Source organism: Tamandua tetradactyla, chromosome 19 (genome assembly GCF_023851605.1).
Source record: "Tamandua tetradactyla isolate mTamTet1 chromosome 19, mTamTet1.pri, whole genome shotgun sequence".
NCBI lineage: Eukaryota > Metazoa > Chordata > Mammalia > Pilosa > Myrmecophagidae > Tamandua > Tamandua tetradactyla.
In genome coordinates, this window is record NC_135345.1 from 22,480,865 (window position 1) to 22,498,438 (window position 17,574).

Genomic DNA, 17,574 nt, shown 5'->3' on the forward strand with positions numbered 1-17,574 from the left:
GAGACAGAGGAGAGGTTTTAGACTGGCTTTAATCACCTCCCATTTCCAGACCCTGGGGTCTGAATTCCTTGAGAGAGGGATTCCACCTAAGCTGGGCCCCACCCCTCTCCCAGAGAAGGCACAGGCTCCAGACAAGCTCTCAAACAAGCCTGTTTCTGCCTATGCCTGGAGCAGTGGAGCCTGAGAAGCCTTGCAGCTGTATCCAAAGAGTAATCAATCCATAGAAACACAGCCACAAAAGAGAAAAAGAAAAATCCTTTTCAGAACAGGACCCCGTTCTTTGGGTTTGCCAATCAAGAACTTAAATTGGTACGTTGCTCTGTGTATTTCCAGGTCCTATGTGCTCCCTCCTTTCCTGCAGGTCCCAGAGCTTTTCAGATCCAAACAATCTGTTTTTTTTCTTTTTCCTTTTTCTGTCGGGCCTGCCCCCTTTGCGCCGTGGCAGAAACCACCAGGGACCTCTGCTTTTACTTGAGGTTCAGCTGATCTGGGGGCCTATTTTTAGTAGTTAGAATTTGTTAATTAATGCCACAATTGGTGTTTGGTTGTGCTCAGATCCTGCTGCTAGTAAAGTCTCTTTCCTTTCCCCTCTGGGAAGCAGCCTGGGGGGGAGGGGTTCCAGCCATGGCAGCTTGGGGAACTCATGGTTCTGGGTGGGCTTGCGGCCAGTACAGCTGGTCCGGACTGGGATATGCTCTGTGTCTGGTCACTGACATGGTCCCAGAAGTTGTTCTGTCCTGTTTCTGGCTATTTAGTAGCTGCTCTGGAGGACAAACTAAACCCCACACCTTGCTACGCTGCCATCTTGGCTCTCCCTTCTCCAAATTATTTTAAGAGGTGGCCATGTTCAACTCTGAGAGCTTTGTCTTGGCTACTCCCAGTCTGAAATTGCTTACAGGTTATATTTCACTTTGTTTCTAAGGCTGAGGAACAGAAAGGAGCCTCTGTTCTGAGGAGGTGGCAGTTAAATGTACATTTATTTTCTACTGTGATTTGTTCAGGATCAAATTTTACATAATGCCTTGAATCAATTATTTTTATTTCTGGAAAGGAAAGTTCTATTAAAATTGTTTTATTTTAATATAGAATATTTTTTGAAACTAGAGTTTAATTTGGAAAATTATGAATTTAATTAAAATGTATGCCAATATCTTGAAAAGTAAGGTAATATTCACAGAGTGTTGTTCTAATTAGAGGGCCTAGAGAAATTTCTGAATGTTCACATTCAGAGATTCCTTATTATTGAATGTCTTTGAGTTAAATCTACCCCCAGACTACAACATCATTAACAGAGGGTTATAGGAGCAGAGGACATGTATGCTATTGAAGCTAGGTTGGTATCTTTTTAATTTAGTAGGTTAGAGATGTAGGTTTTGTTATACAAACCTCAGCATAACTTTATAGAAAGTATCTTAAAAAAAAGAGAGAAACAGAAATGAGGAAAGGATCAATCAGACACATCACAAAGGATCAACTATGGAGAAAAGGATATTGCAGTAAAGGAAAAGAGAGACAAAAAAGATATGACTTAAAAACCAAGGACAAATGGCTGAAGTACTCCCTCTGCTGTAATAACACTGAATGTTAATGGATTAAACTTCCCTACCAAAAGATATAGATTGACAGAATGAATAACAAGGCATAACCCAATTGTATATTGTTTATAAGAGACTAACCTTAGATCCAAGAACACATTAGATTAAAAGTGAAATGTTTGAAAGAGATATTACATGCAAATAGTAAACAAAAAAGAGCTGGGGTAGCTAATAATTTCAGGTGAAATTGACTTTAAGTCAAAAGCTGTTGTAGAAGACAAAGGATTGATGTGGCCGTTTAGTGTAATTCTAATAAAAAATACTGACACAATTTCCTTGAAGCTAACTAAGAGGGTTTTCAAGTTCTAGAACAATAAAATGTTTGGGAAGTTACAATTAGCAAGATCTACTTGATATAATTAGTTAATAAAACAACGATTAAAATAAAAACAAACAAAAAAGAGACAAAGAAGGACAGTGTAAGTTAATAAAAGGGGAAATACACCAAGAAGAAATAACGATCATAAATATTTAAGCACCTACCCATGGAGCCCCCAAATACATGAGGCAAACACTGGCAAAACTGAAGGGAGAAATAATAGTTGGAGGTGTCAATACACCATTATCACCAATAGATAGAACACTAGCGAGAAGATCAAGAACCAAACAAAGAATTTGAATAATATGATAAATGAAGTGTACCTGACAGACAGACATAGAAATAATTAGAACATTGCACCTTGAAACAGCAGGATATACATTCTTCTTAAGTACACATGGAGCATTCTCCAGGATAGCACATGTCTGGAACATTGACATTCAGAGATTCCTTATTAATGAATGTCTTTGACTTAAATCTATTCCTAAACTGCAACATTATTCTCAATGATTAAACATTATTCTCAACAAGCCTCGATAAATTTAAAAAGATTTAAATTATACAACCATATTCTCTGACAATAATGGAAGGAAGCTGGAAATCAATAACAGGAGGAGAACAGGAAAATCCACAAATACTTGGAAGTTCATTAACATACTCTTAAACAATCAGTGGGTCAAAGAAGAAATTTCAAGGGATTCCAGTAAATATTTCAAAATAAATTGAAATGAGTATACAGCATATAAAATTTATGGGATGTAGCAAAGACAATGTTGAAAGGAAAATGTATAGGCTTAAAAGCCTAATTTAAAAAGAAGAAAGGGGGCGGGCCATGGTGACTCAGCAGGCAGACTTCTCTCTTGCTATGCCAGAGACTGGGTTCAATTCCTGGTGCCTGCCCATGCAAAACAAAACAAAACAAAATAAAAAAATAAAAAAAATAAAAAAAAGAAGAAGAAGAAAGAGCCAAAATCAAAGGTCTACTGGAGAACTAGAAAAAGAACAGCAAACAAATTCCAAGCAAGTGGAAGGAAAAAATAACAAAGATTAACAGAAATAAAAGAAATAGGAAATTAAAAAAAATGAAATTAACAAAACCACAAGTTTATTCTAATAAAAATTCAATAAAATTGACAAAACTTTAGTTAGACTGACAAAGAATAAGGAGAAGATGTCAATAAATAAATTCAGAAATGAGGTGTGGAAAATTACTACAGATTCTACAGAAATAAAAGGATCATAAGAGATACTATGAACAATTGTATACCAACAAATTAGGCAACCTAGATGAAATGGACAAATTCCTAGAAACACATGAATGACCTGTATGGACTCTAGAAGAGATAGAAGACCTCAACAGTCCAATTACAAGTAAAGATTTTGAATCTGTCATCAAAAACTACTGACAAAAAAAAAGCCCCAGGCCTAGATGGATTTACAGGTGAATTCTACCAAACACTGCAAGAAGAATTAATACCAATCCTTCTCAAACTTATCCAAAGAATTGAAGAGGAGGGAAACTATTCAACTCATTCTAAGAGGCCTATTTCACCTTAATACCAATGCAAGATAGAGATACCACAAGAAATGAAAATTATAGACCAATTTCTCTAATAAATATAGACGCAAAAATCTTCAATAAAATACTTGCAAATCGAATCCAACAGAACATGAAAAGAATTATACACAATGATCAAGTGGATTTTATCCCAGGTATACAAGGGTGGTTCAATACAAGAAAATCAATGAATATTGTATACAGTATTAGCAAATCAAATGGGAAAAACCACATGATCATCTCCATTGACACAGAAAAGGCATTTGACAAAATGCAGCATCCTTTCTTGATAAAAACACTTTGAAATATAGGAATAGAAGTAAACTTCCTCAAGATGATAAAGGGGATATATGAAAAACCCATAGCTTACATTGTACTCTTGGTAAAAAAACTAAAAGTTTTCCCTCTAAGATCTGGAACAAGACAAAGGTGCCCACTGTCACCACAATTCTTGAACTTTGTGCTAGATGTTCTAGACAGACCAGTGAGACAAGAAAAAGAAATAAAAGGCTCCAAATTGGAAAGGAAGAAGTAGAACATTCACGATTAGCAGATGACATGATCCTATATATAGAAAGTCCCAAGAAATCTACAACGAAGCTACTATAGCTAGTGAGTGAGTTCAGCAAAGTGGCAGGGTACAAGATCAACATGCAAAAGTCAGTACTGTTTCTATACACTAGTAATACCCAATCTGAGGAGAAAATCAAGAAAAAAAATCCATTTACAGTAGCAACTAAAAGAATCAAATATCCAGGAATAAATCTCTAACTGTAGATGTAAAGGATTTGTAGACAGAAAACTACAAAAAGCTTCCTAAAACAAATCAAACATGGCCTATATAAATGGAAGGATATTAATGTATTGGAAGACTACGTATTATTAAGATGTCATGTCTTCCCAAAATGATTCACAGATTCAATGCAATCCCAGTAAAAATTCTAGCAGCCTTCTTTGCAGAGAGCCAATTATCAAATTTATTTGAAGCATAAGGCACTCTGAATAGGCAAAAATATTTTGAAATAGAATGAAGTTGAACCATTCACACTTTCTCACTTTAAAACATATTACAAAGCTCCAGTGGTCATAACAGCATAGTATTGGTACAATGGCAAACATACTGAGCAGTGCAATTGAATTGAGGGTTCAGAAGTTGATGCTCATCTCTATGGCCAATTGAATTTTTTAAAATTTTAATGCTGATTTAATACGCAAAAACTATATCTATTTTTTCTTTGATTACTATTGCAATTGAACATATTTTTTTCTGTTTGCTAACCAGTTATCTTTTTAGAACTATCATAACATTAGTGCAGGTGCTAATGATTCTGCTTTGAGTTAGGTTGAAAATGAATGCTTGGTGCAGTTGGAAGGTGAGATGCCCACAAATCAGGGGACCGCTTTCTAAATTTTAAGGCCAGGAGAATGTCCAAATCAAGACATCATTAAGGTGATGCTTTCTCCCTGAAGACTGTGGCATTCTGCAGCTGGCTGCCAATGATCCTTAATTCTTCTGTCACATGGCAAGGCACACGGTGGGTATCCTGGTCTCTTCTTTCTCTTCTGGGATCTGTTTCAATTTCTTGCTTAATGTGGCTTTTTTTCTCTCTCTCCCCAGTTGAATTTTGACGAGACTCCCAAGTCCACCCCCCTAGGAAAAAAATAGACCTTTCAACAAATGGTGCTGGGAGAATTGGATATCCATATGCAAAATAATGAAAGAGGACCCTTATCTCACACATTATACACAAATGAACTCAAAATGGATCATAGACCCAAATAAATAAACAGGACTATGGAATGCCTAGAAGAATATGGAGGGAAGCGTCTTCATGATCTTGTGGTATGTAATGGTTTCTAAGACTCCTCACTCAAATCATGAGCAATGAAAGAAAACATAAATAAATGAGACCTCCTTAAAATTAGAAAATGTTGTTCATCAAAGTATGATCTCACTGATATGGACTAATTATTATAAGCAAACTCATAGAGTTAGGATCTAGAATATAGGTTATCAAGGGATAGATTGGGGTTACAGAATGGGAAGTTGATGCTTAATTTGTACAGAATTCTTATTTAGTTGATTGTAAAGATTTGGAAATGGATGGTGGGGATGGTAACACACTATTTTGAATATAATTAGAAGTGAATTATATATGTGAATGTGGTTAAAAAAGGAAACTTTAGAATAAAGATTTATTCTTTTGCTAGAATAAAAATTAAAAGATAAAGCATAGGATTGTATAACTTAGTGAACTCTATTGTAGGTGGTGGATTATAGTTTATAGTACAAGTATAAGAATGTTCTTTCATGAATTATAATAAATGTATGATATAACAGGTGTTAATAATAGAGTAGTAATGGGAAAAATGCACCTACTGTAAACTATGGACCATAGTTAACAGTACCATTTTGATCATTTTCCCTCAATTGTAACGAATGTATCTACTCTTAAAAAAATTATTGCAAAAAAAGTACAATTACAAAAAACTATCTGTCAATTGTAACAAATGTTTCACACCAATGTAAGGTGTTGGTGGTTGTGGTATATGGGAATCCTGTATTTTGCTGATTTATCTGTAACCCACAGCTTCTCTAATAAAAAAAATAGAGAGTGGATGGAACTTATATACATGAAGCTCAGAGTTAGGAGAGAGGTCTTCACATTTTCAGATCAATTGGAGTAGGGGATGGTTTGTAGTTAATATGGGGTTCATCAGTTGTCCCTGCTCAAACTGATCACTTTTGCAACCCTTATCTTAAAGCTCTGATCTCTTAGTGGGTGTCTCTGACTTAGGACTATTCTAGGCTATTTAAAAGATTGTGTGCTACCACCATGTGAGCAAACAAATACTTCTGTGAGATGGAATAGTCAAAGGTTTGCCGTTTTGCAATCTTCAACATTTAATAATAGCTAAAATAGTCAATTTAGGACCTATAGTCTTAGCAGTGATGTTTAAAATCAGTACTATGGTTTTTAAAAAAGCATTTTTTTTAAAGTAAGGAAGGAATTTAGCTGCAATTTCTTCACATTAAGGCTCAATTTTGGGACTTCATTTGTATTTATGTATTCTAAACGTTGATATAACAATTGACAGCAAGATTTATTAAATTGGTAAGGAAAAGTTGTATCATATATAAATAAAAACTGTCACTCAGAAAAAGGAGTAAAATAGAAGTTTCCAAATTTTAAGACCAACAAATGATTTGGTAGAGTTAGCAGAAATTATTTGAAAATATAAAAATACGTTGGTTCTATTATTGCTAGAAAATAGCAATAAGATAAATAATTGGTTTATTCAACTAGTCTTTTACATATATATTTTGTACTAATTTAGATGGTCTCTCAAGTTCATTGTGGTTGGACACCTTGGTGGTGAAATGAAACTGTTGTACGTAAGTTTGGAGAGTGAGGTGATGTTTCCCATTATTTCAAAGTGGACTGGCATAGATGTAGTTCTCACTTCTCTTTTCCCAACTATCTCTACCAGTAAACGGAGAGCGGTTGAAAGGCTTCACTTTTTAAGAGTTTTCCAGTCTAGCTGTTAGAAAGCCAATACCTTCAAATTGATAATGAACTAAAACAGTTGAACCAAACTATCCATCAGATAAGTACTTACATAGCCACATGAAAGGCGGGATTATGAGAGAACCTAGAATAAAGTAATTTGACTGCAAATGCTTATTGGAATGCTGTCTAAAAAAAATAGAACTGCCTCAACATTTTAACTTTATTTGGTAGTTTCTTTGTTAGAATTAAACTTCAAATTATTTCCGAGCTGTGTTTTTGTATTGTTGGTAAAGCACATGAGTAATTATATTTATTTCATTAGATGTCAAGATTATTAGAGTAGGAATAAGGAGATGTAATTATAGAATCAATAGTTTAAATAAGAAAGATTAATATCAATTCATGCCATTCCATAGGGATTGGAAAAAAGATCAATTTTAGCCCTGTTCACTGGCATAGCCCAGGAGCAAGGTCATTCTGTGAAGCACCCCAATGCCCAGTGTTGTGTAACACCTGAGAAATGATCACAATTTGAAGGCAGATTTGGAAGGATAACAATTTGAATGATAGTAGATTTGGCATGACAATTGTTTGGCCTTGGAGCTTAGTATAGGCATTCAAGCCAGGTGTCAGGGCGATCCGGTGTCAGTCTGCTACTACCTGAGGCTCATAGAAGTGGTATCTGCTCTGGGTTTTTGGGCCTCAGATATGTGGTCATCAATATCCCTCTGGCAGGCTTCAAGTGAGTCCATATCGTATCCTTGCACCAATGCCTGGTTTATCATTTGTCACACAAGCATGTTTTCTTCAATTTGCTTACATTTTAAATGTAGTCAACATGTTTGCAATATTTTTGGGATTCGAGATAATTAATATCATTCCAGTACATGCCACCCAGGAAGCACAGGGCCTCTGGGAGACATGGTCAGTTCCATACTGGGCTAATAGTGATAGTGTAAGACGAACATGTATTTGTGCTGGAAAGCAAGGGGACATTCAAAGATGAATGGCATTGTATGAAAAGGTCACAGGAACCAGTTTAAGGTCTACTTGAGGTACTTTGAATACCAAAAGGAGAATAATGATTCTGGTCAATTAAATCTCAATAACTGCTAGTCTGTAATGATATACAAAAAAGAGAAAATTTAAGTGTTGAATTTTGTTACTCAATCATGTTGGTGGTTGCTTTTTTTTCCCACTAATTTATTGCATTGCTAAAGAGTATAGTAACAAAAAAAATGTAAATCATTCAGCCAAATGGTATATTCTGACTCAAAGTGAATATTAGAATGATACCATAAGTTGTAGCCTGAAATCAGAAGTGAAATATTCTAATTAAATTGTATGTGTACACACACACATATATAAATATATATACTAATGTACATTATTAGTATGTAGAAAATTTAAGAATATAATTAATTTATTACAAAATAGAATATTATAAAAATGATATATAACATATATATGTATTTTTATATTAGTATTTTAAAGACTTTTATGATACCAAAAAGTGAAAAAAATGCAGGCTTCATCAGATCCAAAGGATTTAGTTTTGTTTCTCAAGATCCCATCAAGTATGAAGGTTTGTAGAGTTAGAAGGAAAAATAGTAAAAGCTTGCATCAGAGTAACAAACAACAGCCTTTTAATTTAAATTTATTTTAGTAATGTCATTAAGTGGTATGACAATTGCCTCATCTATATGATTCAGCATTTATAACCTGAAAAAAATTAGAATTAAGTACAGAAATGTTTAAGAAAATCAGACTAACTGAATTATTTTTTTCATGTTAAAATGGAAGTTGTGGCTATCTGATATTTTATATGCTGCCCTAATTTGGTCTAATCTTTTAACTAAATAGAAATGGATGTTTAAATAATATATTTAAATTTATGATTTTAAGAAATAATTATATACTTTTATGTATATGTCATTTAAGAAAACGTTAGGCTTATGTTATTTATAAGTTTGGTTTATTTGAATTGATAAGAATTTAATACTCAGCAAAGTTTTATGTTTTGATTTAATCAATTGTAGTACTTAAAAGAGAAATGCTAGGAGTGATCCAGCTGCTAAAAATTCTTCCTTTATGGAATATCATTCCTTAACATTATTACTCCTAATTTGTCCCCTGGCACCTAACTACCTGATCTACAAAACTGGGGCCCTGATTCATAAAAAGCATCTAAAAACAGTGGATTATTTAGTCCTGCTCATAGGTTCTGGGTTCAGCCAGCTAGACTTCCCATGGCTTAGTTCACTCCTCCTGCCTAGTCTTGTTCCACTAAGAATATACTTAAGGATAATAAAATAGCAACAATAAAACAAACTGCACTGATTTTTCCAAATAGCAGTATCTTCTGTGTTCTTTCCCTATTTTTCTGCTTATTGTACTTGTAAAATAGCAAAGCAATCCAAGGGCAATATGGGACTCCATTGGGGTGGGGGTGGGGGTCCTGCACCCAACTAGAAAATGACTATACTAGTCTTCCATTCAGGGGATTCATCCACATCTTGGTTATATGCTACCTACTTGCTGGATGTCGCAAGGCTTTACAAATGCTATTTGTATAAAAAATAAATTTCTCCAGGAATAGATTTCTCCCCAGAGACCATAGTCTCAGCTCAAGGCATTCATTTTATGGGATATTTTTTCAACATGCCTGTAAAATCCTAATTGCCAAATATCAATCTCATATTTTTTCTTCACTCTCAGAGTCCTGGCAAAATACAGAAGGAAAGCTATGACATTAAGGAAATACTGAGTGACTTCAGAGTGAATGGGGCTGCAGGTGGCCTTAGGCCTTCCAACCATTAAGATGAACATGGAAGCTGCAGTTTGGCACTCTAGGGCACTCAGGCTTCCGAAATCATCATGAAAGGCCCATGAAGGCCCCAGCTCGTATTCTAGCTGTGTCTCTCCAAAGTGGAAAGCATAATAGTGCCATGTCAGTTTACTGCTTTGCTCTGACAGTTTACTGCTTTTCCATAGGTACGTGTACTGCTGCATTAATAATGCTTCCCACGCCATCACATCCATTCCATCTGGGAGGTGGGGTCTATGCAAAACAATTCTAGAATAAAACTGCCTTGCACCTAGATGGACTGTGTCCTGAGAAATTCTCTCAACCACCCCATGGATCGTCCTTATGTATACATTCATCTCATTCTAAGTCTCCCTGCTTCAAACTGGAGAATAGTGGATTCAACACTTTAACTGCACCAAAATGACCACAAAAATAAGATGGATTTCTTTAAATCACAGATACCACTTAAGATCTGAAATCCTGGAAATGAACTACTAATTTTCTCTACTCGATGCCAGACTCAGACTTCAAAAGGACGAAGGCAAGTGTGCCAATTTGAAGCCTTTATGTACCCAAGAGAAGCCATGTCCTTTAATCCTCATTCAGTATTGCTGGGTGGAATCTTTTTTATTGTTTCCATGGAGATATGACCCGCCCAATTGTGGATGGTAACTTTTGATTAGACGGTTTCCGTAAAGATGTGTCTCCCCCAATAAAGGTGGGTTTGCCTACCAGAGCCCTTTAAAAGGGAGCCATTGTGGAAAAAGCTTCAGAGCCACAAGAGCCACGAGAGTCACTTGAACCTACAGAGCCCACAGAATGGACAGAGCCTCGGGGAAGCTGTTGAAGAGAAAGCTAAAGATCTCATCATGTGCTTTTCCAGCTGAAAGAGAAACCCTGAACATTGTTGGCCTTCTTGAACCAAGATATCTATACCTGGATGCCTTAGATTGGACATTTTTATAGCTTTTTAGAAATTTGGATGTTTTCACGACCTTAGGACTGTAAACTAGCAACTTAATAAGTTCCCCTTTTTAAAAGCCGTTCCGTTTCTGGTATATTGCATTCCAACAGCTTGCAAACTAGAACAGCAAAGGACAACTGCAATTGGTAGAGGGGATGCCACAAGTCTCAAAGACTTGGGGGATGATGGACAAATTAACCTCAGGACCCCTGCTGTGAATTAGAAAACCACTAAGTTTTTTTTGGCTGTCAGTAGGAAGCTCCTTTTCCCCTGTGTCTCACTGTATTGATCACTCTCAAAGATCTCTTAGAGAGATAGTGAACAATTACACACTTTGGAAAGGCAGATTTATAGCCTGATGAATGGCCACATAAAAACTGGTGAATTTGTTTACACAGAGTGGGGGATGATGTGGAGATCATCCCTCCTACAATCAAAAGAAATTCTTGTCATATATTCTAAATGTTTAAAAATTAATTAACGAGAAATTCCTGATATTATAACATCCCTGCACCAATACTTAAATCCCCATTTGGGAGTCTAAATATTTTACCAGATGAATACTGTGACCTCTGGCAAATGCATTTTATTATTGCCACTTTCAGGTATCTGTTTTCAAGACTTTGCAAGCCGTCTTTCCCTCTCCTGCTGAACATTTCATCTCCTCTGTCTGATTAAAAACAGGCTTTTCCTGCTGAATGCAGGGTGATCTCAAAAGGGATCTTACATTTATTTAGGCATAAACAAAGCATTTTATTTTTGCTTTGAGTTACTGGCCTGTGTGGTCCCCAGCAGCAGGCTCCTGAGATCTCTTCTTCCTTCAGACAATGCAAGTCTTATAATTAGCCAAACCTTGAATGAAAATTCCAAGTCTGTGATTTTCCTTTCTATAACCATTGTCCTTGGCAATGCTTCTTATAATCCTGTTTTCCTCTCTCCCATCTATTGCCATTGCACTCTCCATTTGCTTATACTCGTTTCTCAAATTCTTCCCTCCCCAGTTCCTCCTCTGCCTCCTACATGGGTGACATTTTCATCTTCTCAGCCCTTCCAGCCCTTCATTATTAAAAATACCATTAAATCCTTTCTATTGTCCCGCCGTTCCAGCCCCTTCTGCTCATTCCCAGGGCAGTTTTACATTCTCTGTTTGAGGTTTTTTTGGATTGTCTAAGTCCTACAACTCAGGATGCAATAGTTATGGTCATAAGTTCTTAGGGGTGCTTTCCCCCTTTACTAAGGGACAGACCTCAAGTAGACACTTTTTCTTGCAGACCTATGGGGTATGGAATGGAATTTTTATTCTTAATTCACCCTCATTTTAGGGATGACAGTCTTTACAGTTCCAGTTTTGCTAATGTGGTAGAGGCGGGGGGTGTTGTGTTTCCTCTTATTTTGGTTGTGACTGGGCTTTGTCCCCTGCAATTGCAGGACTGAGACAAACTAGCAATTAATTTTTTAGGATTCAGTGAACATTCTCACATAGAAAGCCAGCTTCACGACATTTCCTCTCTGGGTTTCCACCTCCCTCTGTCTCTGGTCCCAGCATTACTTATTTTCCAGCCAGCCCTTTGATGCTTGTAAGAAGATTTTTAAAAATCTGTTATCTCAAATTTTCAGTTGATTTCAGTGGAATGGTCAGTATGTGAACTCAGCCTGCCATATCACCAGAAACAGTTAATTAAAAGATTTTCTGAATGGAACCAAACTCCTCATCTGTAGGAAACTCAAATTAGTCACGATTTTTTTTTTTTTTTTTACAAATCAATGGCTTTAGTATAATCAGAGTTGTGCATTCATCACCACAATTGATTTGAAAACGTTTTTATTACTCAATAAAGAAAAAGCCCTTTAGCAGTCACCTCGCAATCCCTCTATCCTTTCTCCACCCTACATAACCACCAATGTGCTTTTTTTAAAAAAAATTGTTGTTTTTTTAATTGGAGAAGTTTTAGGTTTAAAAAAGAAAAGTCATAAACACAGTGTTCCCATATACCTCCTCATTGTTGACACTTTGCTTTTAGGGTGGTACGTTTATCACAATTGATGAAAAAATATTAAACTATTACTCAACTATCATCCAAAGTTTACAGTAGGTATATTTTTTCCCAGATACCACCCTATTATTGACACCTTATATTAATTTTGTAATCTGTTATAATTCATGGAAGAATATTCTTATACTTGTAGTATAAACTATAGTCCGTCAGTAGGGTTCACTGTGTATGTAATCATGTTTTGTTTAATTTTTATTCAAGTAATATATAAGACCCAAAACTTCCCCTTTCAACCAAACTCACAAACATAATTTAGCACTGCTAATTACACTCACAATAATGCACTACCATCCACACTATACATTTCCAAACTTTTACAATCAACCTAAGTAAGAAATTCTGCACAAATTAAGCATAGCTCCCTATTCTCTACCCCCAATCTATCCCTATCTAGAATAACATATATTCTGGATCCTAGCTTTATAAGTTTGCTTATTATAATTAGTTCATATCAGTGAGACATTACCATATTTGTCCTTTTGTGTTTGGTCTATCTCACTTAACATAATGTCCTCAAGGTTCATCCATGTTGTAGCATGCATCAGGGCTTCATTACTTCCTCCTGCTGAATAATATTCCATTGTATGTATATAGCACATTTTATTAATCCATTCATCAGTTGATGAACACTTGGCAATAGATTTCATCATCTTTTGGCAATAGTGAATAATAGCGCTATGGGCATTGGTGTGCAAATGTTTGTTAGAATCTCTGCTTTCCGTTTTTCTGGGTATATGCCTAGTGGCAGGGTTGTTGGATCATATGGGAATTTTATACTTAGCTTCCTGAGGAATTATAAAACCATCTTCCGCAATGGTTGGATCATTTTGCTTTCCCACCAGCAGTGAATGAGCACTTCTATTTCTCCGCATCCACTCCAAAACTTGTAGTTTTTTTGGTTCTATTTTTATTTTATTGTGGCCATTCTAGTAGGTGTGAAATAATATCTCATTATGGTTTTGATTTGCAGTTCCCTAATGGCTAATATTGTAGAGCATGTTTTCATGTGCTTTTTAGCTATTCATTATACCCTCTTTGGAGAAACATCTATGTAAGTATTTTGCCCATTTTTAAATTGGGTTGTTTGTCTTTTATTATTGAGTTGTAGATTTTCCTTATATGTTCTGGATATTAAACCTTTATCAGACAGGTGGTTTCCAAATGTTTTCTCCCATTAAGTAGATTGTCTTTTCACACTCTTGACAAAGTATTTTAAAACTCAAACGTTTTTGATTTGGATGAGGGACCATTTATCTTTTTTTTTTTCATTGCTTGTGACGTGTATGTAAAGTCTAAGAAACTATTTCCTACCACAAGTTCTTTCTTTTGGGTGCATGGTCTGGGAATCAAACCTGGGTCTCCCACATGGAAGGCTAGTATTCTACCACTGACCCACCCGTGCACCCATACCACCAGTTCTTGAAGATACTTCCCTCTATTTTCTTCTAGGAATTTTATGGTCCTGGTTCTTGTAATTAGGTTGTAATCCATTTTGAGTTAGGTGATTTTGTGTGTGTGTGTGTGCGTGGTCTGGGATTTGAACCCAGGTCTCCAGCATGAAAGGCCAGCATTCCACCACTGAACTGCCTGTGTACCCTTGAGTTAAGTTTTTGAATAAGGTGTGAGACAGCGGTCCTCTTTCATTCCTTTGCATGTGAATATCCACTTCTTCCAGCACCATTTGTTGAAGAGACTATTCTGTCCCAGTTGACTGGACTTTGCAAACTTGTCAAATATTAATTGGCCATAGATATGATTTCTGAACTCTCAATTCAATTGCATTTGGCAATATATCTATCTTCATGCCAGTACCATACTATTTTAACCACTATTAGCTTTTAATATGCTTTAAAGTCAGGAAGTGTGAGTCTTCAATTTTGCTTTTCTTTTCAAGATTTTTTGGTTACTTGGGGACCCTTACACCTTCAAATATATTTGATAATTGGTTTTACTATTTCTGCAAAGAAGGCTCTTTGAATTTTGAATGGGATGGTGTTGAGTCTGTAGATTACTTTTGGTAGAATTGATGATATTTAGTCTTCCAGTCCATGAAAACACAATGTCCTTCCACATTTAGGTGTTTGATTTCTTTTAGCAATGCTTTGTAGTTTTCTGTGTACAAATCCTTTACAACTGTTTCATTTTATTCCTAAATACTTGATTATTTTGGTTGTTATTGTAAATGGAATTTTTTTCTTGATTACCTCCCCGAATAGCTCAGTACTAGAATATAGAAACACTACTGATTTTTGCACACTGATCTTGTATCCCATCACTTTGCTGAACTCAGTTTTTAGTTCTAGTAGCATTGTAGTAGATTTTCAATACTTTCTTTGTATAGGATCATGTTATTTGCAAATAGTGAAAGCTTTACCTCTTCCTTTCCAATGTGGTTGCCTTTTACTTACTTATTTATTTTCTTACCTATCTGCTCTGGCTAGGACCTCCAGTACAATGTCAAATTACTGTGGTGACAGTGGACAGACTTGTCTTGTTCTAGATCTTAGGGGGAAAGCTTTTTAGGGGTTTTCACCATTGAGTACAATGTTCCCTATGTTTTTTTCATATATGCCCTTTATCATGTTGAGGAAGTTTCCTTCTATTCCTATCTTTTGAAGCGTTTCTATCAAGAAAGGATGCTGGATTTTGTAAAATGCCTTTTTTGTGTCAGTGGAGGTGATCACATGTTTTTTTCCATTTCAGTTTGTTTATATGGTGTATTACATTAATTGATTTTCTTGTGTTGAACCACCATTGCATACTGAGGATAAAATCCTCTTGATCATTGTATATAATTATTTTCTTGTGTTACTGGATTCAATTTACAAGTATTCTTTCTTGTAGATTGTTGTATCAGTATTCGTTAAATAAATTGGTGTATAATTTTCTTTTCTTGTAGTACCTTTATCTGGCTTTGGTATTAGGGTGATGTTGGTTCCACAAAATGAGCTAGGTAGTGTTCTCTTTTCTTCAGCCTTTTTGGAAGAATTTGAGCAGGATTGGTATTAGTTTTTCTTGGAGTAATTGTTAGAATTCATCTGTGAAACCATCAGGTCCTGACATTTTATTTGTTGGTGGGTTTTGATGACTGATTCAATCTCCTTACTTGTAATTGGTCCGTTGAGATCTTCTATTTCTTCTAGCATCAGTTAGGTTGTTCATGTGTTTCTAGGAACTTGTGCATTTCATCTAAGTTATCTATTGTCATACAGTTGTTCATACTGTTATCTCAAATGATCCTCTTAGGATCCTCTTTAATTCTGTGAGATCAGTAGTAATGTCCCTCCTCTCATTTCTAATTATATTTATTTGCATCTTTTCTGTTTTTACTTTGTCAGCCTACCTAAGTGTTAGTTGATTTTATTTATCTTCTTAAAGAAACAACTTCAGATTTTGTTAATTCTCTCTCTCTCTTTTTCTTACTCTCAATTTCATTTTTTCTGCTTTAATCTTGTTATTTCTTTCCTTCTGCATGCTTAAGGATATTACTGTTTTTTCTAATTCCTCCTGGTGTGTGGTAAGGTCATTGATTTTAGCTCTTTCTTATTTTTTAATGTAAGCATTAGGGCTATAAATTTCCCTAATCACCAAACTCAACAATAATCAGCATTTTCTAATTGTGGTTCTTCTCTTCTACCAAGTTCCTATTTTCCTATAATATTTTAAAGCTAATCCCACACATCATGTCCTTTTACCTGTAAATATTTCAGAGAATGCATCTCTAACTGATAAGGAAATCCTTTTTTGCATAATCCCCATGCTGTTATCAAACCTATCAAAATTAACAATAATTCCTTAATATATGACTCTCCAAATTTAGAATTTTAATCTATTTAATAGAGTAAAACATTTTTAAAAGTTCAAGATGTAGAAGGAGAGGAGGAAGGTTTTCTTTGTAAGCAAAACATCCTTCTCTAACTGCTTTAAGATCATATGAACTGTTCCTTTTAGTCTCCTTCATTCACATTTTTACTGTTTCTACACCTACACATTCTTTAAACACTATTTCTCCCTTCAGTTTTTTTAAAAAATATTTTTATTAGAAATCTTCACACACATAAAGTCCATATAGAGTATGCAATCAATCATTCACAATATCATCATACAGTTGTGTATTTACCACTATGATCATTTATAGAACATTTGCATCACTCCAGAAAAAGAGATAAAAGAAAAAACTCATACATTCCCATACCCCTTGTTCCTCTCTCATTGACCTATAGTATTTTAATCTACCCATTTTTCTCTTATCCTTAACCCCCCAATTATTTATTTATTTTTATCTTATTTTTTTACTCATCTGTCCATTCCCTGGAAAGAAAAGAGCATCAAACATAGGTTTTCACATCCACACAGTAACATTATAAAAGTAAAAGCTATATAGTTATACAATCATCTTCAAGAATTGAGGCTATTGGAAAACAGTTCAACAGTTTCAGGTACTTCTCTCCAGCCACTCCAATACACCATAAATAGAAAGGGATATCTATATAATGCATAAGAATAACCTCCAGGATAACCACTCGACTCTATTTGAAATCTCTCAACCACTGAAATTTTATTTTGTTTCATTTCTTTCCCCCCTTTTGGTTAAGAAGTCTTTCTCAATCCCGTGATGCTGAGTCTGGCTCATCCCAGGAGTCCTGTCCCATGTTTCCAGGTAGATTTACACCCCTAGGAGACATGTCCCACGTAGTGGGTAGAGCAGTGAGTTCACCTGCCGAATTGGCTTAGAGAAATTATCCACATTTGGGCAACAAAGA